Here is a 10,770-nt window from a genome sequence, read left to right on the forward strand (position 1 = left end):
ATCCCAGCACTTTGGAGGCAGAGGCAGGCAGATTTCTGAGTTCCAGGCAAGTCTGGTCTACAGAGTGAGTTCCAAGACAGCCAGGCCTACACAGAGAAAATCTGTCTCTTAAAAAATCAAGAAAAGAAAAAAGGAAAAGAAGTTTCCATTTAACAAGGTTAGTGTTTCCTTTGCAACACTTTATGGATTAGAGACAGCTTCTGGGTTAGGAAGGGGAGCTTCTCTCAGTACTGTCATGTGGTACAAATCTGTGCATGCCCTGTGCCCGCTGCTTCAAGCTCTCTGAATTCATATGTGAATCAGGTCTGCTGTGTTTTAGAAGGCCTGGTATCTTCAGTGGAAGGACAGCTACTATGAACATAGTCAAGCAAGTGTCTTTGTGGTGTTGTGGGTCCTCTTTGGCTTTCTGTCTGGGAGTGGTAAAGCTGGCTCTAGAAGGTAGATTGAATCAAAATTTTTGAGAAACTGTCAGATTGATCATACAAGTGGTTGTGCACGTTTGCACTCTCTCCACCAATAGAGATATGTTCCCCTTGTTCCATAACCTCCCCACATGAGCTCTCAAATGAGGTTGAGAGCTCTGATTCAATTTCTGAAAAGGCTGCAGGTTACCAATAGAATTAAAAGGGTGGAGTTTAACCATCTAATTCAATTCCAGTTTGGGATTGGTAGGTGTGGATACAAAAGGGAGGGGTGAGCAGAGAGGCATAGAAAGGCTTCAGTGGAGCCAGAGAACACACTCAGAGATCTGCAGCCTGGATAAATGACTTGTTTGGTCAGCACTGAGAGACCTATCTACAGTGTTCAGAAGTAGTAGGTAAGGATATTCCCGTGGGTCATGCAGTTGGATGTAGAAACCTTTAGTCTCCCACATATGACCAAAAAATGTTAATTTTTATCTACTTACAGGAACACATTGAACATCTGGTATTTAATTCCAAATGAAGTTTTAGCTTCATGACAAACATATATGTTAACCAGTTGATTTCATTATTATGGTTGATTTTTTTAAAAGAAGGTCTTTCTATTTTGTTTAAGCTCTCCTAGAAATGACCATGTGGCATTGGGTAGGCTGAAAAGCAAGAACCTCCTTACTCATAAGCCTCCTCAGTGCATAGATTACTAGTGCATTCCCTCACATTTCCATTCACTCAAATGTTTGTGTTTGTTTTTGTGAGTCACTGGCTCACCTGGAGACCATGTATCTTTGAACACCTTTAACTCACAATAGCTGGAGTTAACTTGGAGAACATACTCAATGTCTTACCTTAGGCTTTCCCGTATATCGCTTTCACATAGCTTTGATTTTTTTGATATGGTCTTCATTAGGGACCCAGGAAACCCTGATAATTATAGGAACCCATTGTCATCATCATGCTTAGTGGGTCAATATTGATCCAAGACACAGGGGTTTTTGTGTGTGTGTGTGTGTTTACTGCTTCCATGATTTTTGTTTGTTGCATTTTTGTTTTGTTGGTTGTTTTGGTTTTCTTTTTTCTTTTTCCTTTTTTGTTGATTTTTTAATTACATTTGAATTGTTCTTTTACCCAGTCTTCCCTGACCATCGTCTATCCACTTTGACTCTAAGACTCCCTTACACACACACCCAGTCCCCAACAAGCCTCCAGAGGACCAAGCATCTCCCTTCCCATGGATAGGAGATAATTCAAACATCAGCTACATATTTATCCAGAGCCATGGATGCACCCATGTACAAACTTTGGGTGGTGATTTCATCCATCAGAGCTCTGAGCGGTCAAGTTAGTGGATACTGTTGTTCTTCCTATGGGGTTTCAATCTCTTTCACCTCTTCCGTTCTTCCCTAAGCCTTCCATTGGGTTCCCCTGGCTCAGTCTTATAGTTGCCTATAAGTGCCTGCAATTGTCTTATATGCTGGCACAGCCTCTCTGAGAACAGCCATACCAAGCTCCTGTCTGTAAGCACATCTTGGCATCAGCTATAGTGTCGGGGATTGGTGTCTGCTGATGGGATGGATCCCAGGGTAGGCAGTCTCTGGATGGTCTTTCCTTCAATCTCTGATTCATATTTTGTCCACGTTTTTCTTTAGATGGGAACAATTCTAGGTTAAAAATGTTGAGATGGATAACCGGGCCCTTCCCTCACCTGGGGACATGCCTATCAACTGGGGCTGGTCTCTTAAGTTTCTATATCCTTTGTGCTGCACATTTTGGTTTGGGTCATCCACATTAAGTCCTGTGATGCTTGTCAATTCAATATCTCTTTCATGCTTTTTTTTTTTTTTTTTTTTAAAGAGTGGATCACAAACAATTTTTTTTTTTCAAGACAGGGTTTCTCTGTGTAGCCCTGGCTGTCCTGGAACTCACTTTGTAGACCAGGCTGGCTGCCAAATTAGAAATCCGCCTGTCTCTGCCTCCCAAGTGCTGGGATTAAAGGCGTGCGCCGCCACGCCCCGCTACAAACAACATTTTTGATCCAAAAATTAGATACCCATTTGGGTGATAGAGAGACTGCCATGATGCCAGTGTGGGGGACTATCTTTCCATCACCAGTATAGGATGAATAGGTAACTTGATGTCTCTAGCATTGCATGAGCAGTAACTCACAAACTTAGTGGTTGCTGTGATGGTGAGGAAGTTTTATAAACTTTGTCTTAAACGAATATTCATTTCTGACTCCTTCCCCAGGATCCTTCTGATTGGAGACCTTTAGAAGATGAGTGTTCAGGGGACCCTGCCCGCTGCGGGTGACAGTCGGGGTGACATGGCCAAGGCTGGCGGGGCCGGGCCCCCAGCACTGCCTCCCGCGCCCCCGCACGGTTCCCCCTGTACCCTGGCCACCGCTGCAGGCAGCTCTGCTTCCTGCGGGACTGTGCCCGCAGGCAGGTCTGAGGGACCGGGAAGAGGCGGCTTGGTCTGGATCACTGAGAAGAAGGTGCAGCTGCGCTCTGCTCCACGGGCAAAGAAGCTGGAGAAACTCAGTGTGTACTCTGCCTGCAAGGCAGAGGAGTCCTGTAAATGCAATGGCTGGAAGAACCCTAACCCCTCTCCTATTCCACCAAGAGGGGACCTCCAGCAGATAATCGTCAGTTTGACAGAACCCTGTCGAAGCTGTAGCCATGCCCTTGCTGCTCATGTTTCTCACTTGGAGAATGTGTCAGAGGAAGAAATGAACAGACTCCTGGGAATTGTGGTGGATGTGGAGTACCTCTTAACCTGCGTCCACAAAGAAGAAGATGCAGATACCAAACAAGTTTATTTCTACCTATTCAAGCTTTTGAGAAGGTCAATTTTACAAAGTGGAAAACCTGTGGTTGAAGGCTCCTTGGAGGAGAAGCCACCATTTGAAAAGCCCAGTATTGAACAGGGTGTGAACAACTTTGTGCAGTACAAGTTTAGTCACTTGCCATCGAAAGAGAGGCAGACAACGATCAAGTTGGCCAAGATGTTTCTGAACCGCATCAACTACTGGCATCTGGAGGCTCCATCTCAGCGAAGACTAAGGGCTCCCAATGATGACATCTCTGGATACAAGGAAAACTACACAAGGTGGTTGTGCTACTGCAGTGTACCGCAGTTCTGTGACAGCTTACCCCGGTACGAAACCACAAAGGTGTTTGGGAGAACATTGCTTCGCTCGGTCTTCACCATCATGAGACGACAACTCTTAGAACAAGCCAGACAGGAAAAAGACAAACTGCCTCTGGAGGAACGCACCCTAATTCTCACACATTTCCCAACGTTTCTGTACATGTTGGAAGAAGAAGTGAATAGTCAAAATTCCCCTATCTGGGATCAGGATTTTCTCTCAGCCTCTTCCAGAACCAGCCCACTAGGAATCCAAACAGTGGTCAGTCCTCCTGTTACTGGGACAGCATTGTTCAGTTCAAATTCCACTTCCCATGAGCAGATCAATGGAGGAAGAACAAGTCCTGGATGCAGAAGCTCTTCTGGACTTGAAGCAAACCCAGGAAAAAAGAGGAAAATGAACAACTCTCATGCTCCGGAGGAGACCAAGAGATCTCGAGTGTTGGGGGATATTCCTGTGGAATTAATCAATGAGGTCATGTCTACCATCACAGACCCTGCAGGGATGCCTGGACCAGAGACCAATTTTCTGTCAGCCCATTCTGCCAGAGATGAGGCTGCACGGCTGGAAGAATGCATGGGTGTCATTGAATTCCACGTGGTGGGCAACTCCCTGAACCAGAAACCAAACAAGAAGATCCTGATGTGGCTCTTGGGCCTCCAGAATGTGTTTTCCCACCAACTGCCCAGAATGCCCAAAGAGTACATCACACGGCTTGTCTTTGACCCGAAACACAAAACCCTTGCTTTAATTAAAGATGGCCTTGTCATTGGTGGTATCTGTTTCCGGATGTTTCCATCCCAGGGATTCACAGAGATTGTTTTCTGTGCAGTAACCCCAGAGGAACAGGTCAAGGGCTATGGAACCCACCTGATGAACCACCTCAAAGAATACCACATAAAGCATCAGATCCTGAACTTCCTCACATATGCAGATGAGCATGCCATCGGCTATTTCAAGAAGCAGGGTTTCTCCAAAGAAATCAAAATACCTAAACCCAAATATGTTGGCTACATCAAGGATTATGAAGGAGCCATTTTGATGGGATGTGAACTGAACCCTCAGATACCATACACAGAGTTCTCTGTCATCATTAAAAAGCAAAAGGAGATCATTAAAAAGCTGACAGAAAGAAAACAAGCTCAGATTGGAAAATTCTACCCTGGACTTTCGTGTTTCAAAGATGGAGTTCGGCAGATTCCTATAGAAAGCATTCCTGGAATCAGAGAGACAGGCTGGAAACCAAGTGGAAAAGAGAAAAGTAAAGAGCCCAAAGACCCTGAACAGCTTTACAGCACCCTCAAGAACATCCTGCAGCAGGTGAAGAGCCATCAAAGTGCTTGGCCTTTTCTGGAACCAGTGAAGAAAACAGAAGCTCCGGGATATTATGAAGTTATAAGGTTTCCCATGGATCTGAAAACCATGAGTGAACGCCTCAGGAACAGGTACTATGTGTCTAAGAAGTTATTCATGGCAGACTTGCAACGGGTGTTCACCAACTGCAAGGAGTACAACCCTCCCGAGAGCGAGCACTACAAATGTGCCAGCATCCTGGAGAAGTTCTTCTTCAGTAAAATTAAGGAAGCAGGGTTGATTGACAAGTGATTTCTTTTCCTTAGACACACATCAGCAGTGTGCCTAAAGCAGGTCATTTAGGTTTTTGGTTGCTTTTGTTTTAGTTTTTGTTTTTGTTTTTAATTGTATATCATGTGTGGAAGAGACATGTAAGAATTAGCACTTTTGAAATACAAACAAAACCTCCTTTTAGCTTTTCAGAGATGTATTTAAATGGAAATCAAAGATTTTTTTTTATTTTGTGCAATAGATTTTAATCTATTTACTACTATCATGTTATTTTTCTCTGGCATGTCCAGTAGCTGACTATTGCATGGTAGATGATCAGGGGCTTCCTCAAAACCTGTATGTGAGGAAATTGCACACAGTACCAAGATTTGGGGTAATCTAGAGAAAAGTTTGACCATGAATGTCTCCATTTTGTTCTAATGGAACATGAAAGTTTATTTTATTCTGAAGGACTTTAAAGGGTCCGTGATACACCTGTGCTGTGAATGAACTGTGTGATGTTTAAAGTCTCATTGTAGACTTTTTATAAGTATATATTTTTAAAACACTCATCTAGATGAGGTGATTTGAGCAGTTCTGAAAAAAAAATGCGGGTTCCACAACAGTGGCTGCTATGACTCCTAAGGAAGGGACTTTTTATAAGCTCCTGGGTCTATGATCATTCTGTCTACCTATTACAGACTTGAGAGTGCACAACCACTATTTAATAATATCTTGGCAGATATGTGTCCATCTCATATTTGACTTTGCTTGTGCAGGTCCCAACTACTAAAACATTCCATTCTCAGGCCACAAAGGTGTTATCTTAAAAACATTTGAGGTTGAGTTAATGTTAAAACATGTGGCATAAACATGCAGCCAGGGGAGCCTTGCTTCACTATGTAAGGATTCTTTGTATTTTCTGATACATTTAACCCCATCAGCAGTGTCTATGTGAACATTTCTCATTTTCACTTCCAGATTTATGTTTGTCTGAGGTGAACTGAATTCTCACCAAAGTTTAGGCCAGTATTTTAACATCTGCATTGTTTTATTGGTCCAGGGTTATATCCCACTAACATTCGCTGTACAATCTTATTAACCGTTTTTTTCCTTGGCACTCCAGCTTAGTGCTTGGATTTATTTCCTAATTACACTACATAGAAAAGTGGGACACCTGCCAGCCCAACTCTGGGAAAAACCAACTAATATACAACCATATTGAATGAAGGCCACCTTAATGGTCTCGACACTAATTTTTATGATGCAAATTTATAAACTGATTTTTTTTTTTGGTAAAGACAGGTTTTAAAAATGTATTTAATGTATGTTTTCTATCAGCATAAATTATATTGGGTCACTAATAGTCATTAAAAATAGCTTGCAGAGGTGGTGTGCTTGAAGGAAAATTCCCTAGCATTGCTCCCGAGTGCTGCTTCTGAAATGGAAGGCATGCTATGTGTTCATAATGTTCACTGAAGATCACACTGAAGATGCCTCAACATTGGGAAATATAAGGAACACTTTGAGTGTCATCTAGACTATTAATGAAGAGTGATAATACAGGCTGCATTAAGTGTCTCAGACTGATTTTAAACAGCTTGTACCGATTTCGCTGAAGCGTCTGTCCAGTTTGGTACCCTGTAAAAGTTTATTTCCTGGGTAGACATTCTTAAAGAGTACTGTCTTTAAAATTAGATGGCTTCTTCTATATTGAAAGCATTTTTATGTTTTCTAATTTAAAATTAATATTTTCTTATAGATATTGTGCAATAAGGCACAAGTAGAATGTGGTTTTTGCAAACGCTTTAATGTCCGACAAAAAGTTTACATTGTAAAGTTAATATATTGTACTGGTACAAAATAGTTTTAATTATATTTTGAAAGCTAAAAAAAAAAAAAAGGAAAATGAGTGTCCATACCCCACCCACACTCCAAAAGCTGGCAATTCAGACTCTGGTGAGAGAGGAGGCTTTAGGCATGTCTGATCTGGAGGAGATGGCCCATGGACTCTTCCCAGCACTGTTCAAGGAGGCCTTCAATGGCAGACATATAAAGCTCATAAAGGCATTGGTGATAGCCTGGCCTTTCCACTGTCTCCCTGTGGGGGCATTGATGAAGGCTATTAATGAAACATGGAAACATTGCAGGTTGTGCTAGATAGAGTAGACATTCATCGAACAAGAGGGTTTCACTGCAGGTAAGCAGTTTCCAAGTCCTGTAGAAGGGAGCAGAAGGAGTACACATTAGACATGGTCAGGGAGATTAGCTTTGTCATAAATGGATCAGATGCTTCTGATGGCATCATCAGGCAGGGATACAGGGTTCTTGACAGCTACTGCTTACTTGTACTGAGGACAGTTGGCTATGGATTAGATTTGAATATGGACTAGAGTAAATGTGACCTCACAGTAGAATGAGCCTATCCCTGACTTCCCCACAAGAACTAATAAGTAAGGAGAAATAAAGTGTACCTTACTGAAAGAAAACTATTCATGTGTACAGAAGCACAGGAAAGCTTCTGTAGCATGCCTGAATCAAACTTAGATATCAGGTCCTGAAAAAAACATACACATTAGCAGGGAAGAGAGCCGAGTTTAGATTTAGGTAGTAAAAGCCAATTCAGGGTCTGCCATCATTCATATGTGTCACCTGCAGGAGGAAAAAACTGCAGTTTTTTGACCTGCGGAACATGTACCATAACTTCTGGAGCATAAGAACTGAGTCAGAGGACAGTGACTGTTCAGCAGAGATCTTGGATGAAAAGCAAGCCATGAAGGTCCGTCCCAGATATGCACTGAGGCAGCGTCTGAAGGTCACATTTGACCTGTGCATCAGGTCGTGCCTTGATGAAGCACAAGCATGGTTCTTGAAGTGGGCCCAGAAGAGAAAGGGCTCCCTATATTTCTGCTGTACAAAGATGAAGATCTGACCTCTGCCAGTAAAAGATCTCAGACAGATCTTCCATGTTTTTCATCCAGAGCACATCATGGAGTTAGAACTAAATACTGAATGGACTCTGTTAGAGTTGGCACATTTTGCCCCCATTTAGGGCAGATGAGAAATGTTCACAATGTCTTCCTGGCACCCCTTCACAAGACCACCTTCCCTATTATCAATAGAACAAGAGTCGGAGAAGCCAAGTGTATCAACAAGTTTATTTCTCAGTTCTCCAAATTCAACTGTCTCCAGCATCTCTTCATGTTCTACATCTATTTTCTCAGAGACCAGATGAATCAGGTCCTAGGGTAAGCAAGAATAGACAGTTGGATCAGCTACGAAAGCAAATCTGTCTGTCTTATCTAAAAGATTAGTGGTACATGATGCCAGTCAATCACTAGGAACAAGCATTTAGAGATTCATAAGACTCTGAACGTTGTCTCTTATTTCCATGTTCACTGAGATATACAAGGGAAATTTTACAAGTTACATCAGTATCTGAAATGAGCACTCATGATATAGAGAAGTGATTTGGTGTAAAGAGAAGGTCAGAACTAGTAAGAATAGGATGTCATTCTTTCTGGAATCAAGCCCACATAATCAAATGGAAAGGGAAGAGAAAGGGGAGTCTATAGTGAGGAGTCAGGGTACTCATTAGCACAGTGTGAACTTGAGTTATATGCTCAGAACTAGAAGAGTAGCCTTCTATCTTCTCCAAGTCACCATGGGTAAAATATTTTGAGCCCAAGTAGTGCTGAGTGCATGGGGCAGGAGGACGAGCCTGGGATGTAATGAGAGCAAGTATGACTGCAGAGAGTATGATAAAATGCAGATTCATTGAGCGCACAGCAAATATTGAGATCCTGTGAGAATTTTTTTGGGATGGAATTTCTTCTGCGTGCTTTCTGGGATTAGAGGACAAACTAGTTTTCAGGTTTCGAGTAAGGCCATGAGATAAATTGTAAGGTTGACATGACTGAGCAGTTTCCAAAAGGAAGCATCATAGATGATGTCCTTGACCATTTAGTCCCACTGACACTAGGGCACTTGGTTCCTTCTACAACTTTGTATATCCCAGTCAAACCTCTACTAGACTATTTGCCAGAAATAACCATCTGTCTACTTTATCTCTAGGTGCCTGATGACAACCTTGAAGACCCTCTCCATTAGTTACTCCCTGATTTCACAGAGAGATTTGGATTCCTTCGCCTGCTGTCAGAGCCTCTTTCAGCTAAAACATCTGGAGTTGAGAGGGGTGGCCTTACTTGATTTAGATCTTATGCCTCTGAGAGGTCTCCTCATGAAAATGGTAGGCACTCTTGAGACTCTGGATTTTCAGGAGTATAGAATGAAGGACTCCCAGCTCAGTGTCTTCCTACCTGCATTCAAACAATTCTCTCAGATCTCCAATGTCATCTTCTACAGCAGTGCCTTCTTCATGCCTATCTTGAAGGTCTGTTTGTGGCTCACAGCCAACTGGAGGAAGATGAATGTGGGACAATACCTGCTCTTCTGGAATGCTATGATGAGTTAAGTCATGTCTCTGTAGAAAGATTTTCCCAACTTTGTCAGGATCTCATGGATACACTGAGGATAATTAGGCAGACCAAGAAAAGCTCCTTTGCTACAGATATCTGCCATACATGTGGGAAGCGCCGGGTCTTTGACCAAGTGCCCAGACTTTGTTGTTTCTGGCAGTAAATTAGGAAAGTTCTGGATTCAAATAAACAATAGGCTTGGGACACATCTCTCACCTGGGGAACTCAGAGCCTGTGGCTTCTGACACTGCTCAGATGGTTAGAAACTAAAGGATGTTCATTGACTGGTATCTTGGAAACTGAGCTTGACGTGGGGAACAGTTGGATGGACTGTGGAAATAGGGGCCTAGTAGAGTCAGAAATACAGCTTGTCATTGTTACATGTCTTCTCCCTGGACAGACTAACTAGTCTGGATACCTATAAATCTGGATACCTATAAACCTGGATGTTCTCTCAGTGTGGTTCTTGACTTTTACCAACCTCACTACCAGGTTCAGGGTCAGGAAGGCTCAATGGGTAGAGAAATGGAAAGACACTGGTATTTCATGAGTGAAGCAAAGGTATTGGTAAAATTAACGTGTTACATTAAAATGAAAGTTTTCTTGCACTTCTTTCCCTTGTCCTTTACCTGGGCTACATGTAAAACACACCTGTATGGCTGAACAGTTACATGCACAAAACATTTAAACTAATGGGAGCAACATAGACACACCTACTATGAAGGAGAATTAAAAGGATCACAGATAATTAACATCTAGTACATTCAGACCACAAGGAACCTTGGACCCATCAGACATGCCTAAAGTGAAGAAGACAACATAGTGCAAAGTAAACAGGATTTCCAGTCTGGCATTGTAATGTGGACCTTTTTGTAAAGCTTTTAAGAGATGACTAATGGAACCGCTATATCCATCTGTTATGCCACATGTCCCTAAAGCCTTATTCCAATGTACTCCAAAACTCTATGAAGTACCCATATTTATTTAAAGATATCCAATGAAATGCATGTCTCTCTTCTCCATAAACCATTTACTGTACAAAAAATGTATTTTAAGTCTTCAGTTGTAATCAAAAGAAGAGAGAAAAATATCACCCTCGGCCTCGTCATTATAACCCCTTTCTGTATAGTAACCTCTCAATAAAATAATTTGTTACTCTATA

General features: G+C 42.2%; 2 pseudogenes; both read left to right on the forward strand.

The window, feature by feature from the left end:
- Positions 1 to 2,742: 2,742 nt before the first annotated feature.
- On the forward strand, positions 2,743 to 5,209 carry LOC110295290 (histone acetyltransferase KAT2B pseudogene; annotated as a pseudogene).
- Positions 5,210 to 7,038: 1,829 nt separating this feature from the next.
- On the forward strand, positions 7,039 to 9,771 carry LOC110295186 (PRAME family member 8-like; annotated as a pseudogene).
- Positions 9,772 to 10,770: the final 999 nt, after the last annotated feature.

The sequence above is a fragment of the Mus caroli genome, unplaced genomic scaffold (assembly GCF_978045245.1).
Source record: "Mus caroli unplaced genomic scaffold, Mus_caroli_1 scaffold_4, whole genome shotgun sequence".
In the NCBI taxonomy this organism is placed as follows: domain Eukaryota; kingdom Metazoa; phylum Chordata; class Mammalia; order Rodentia; family Muridae; genus Mus; species Mus caroli.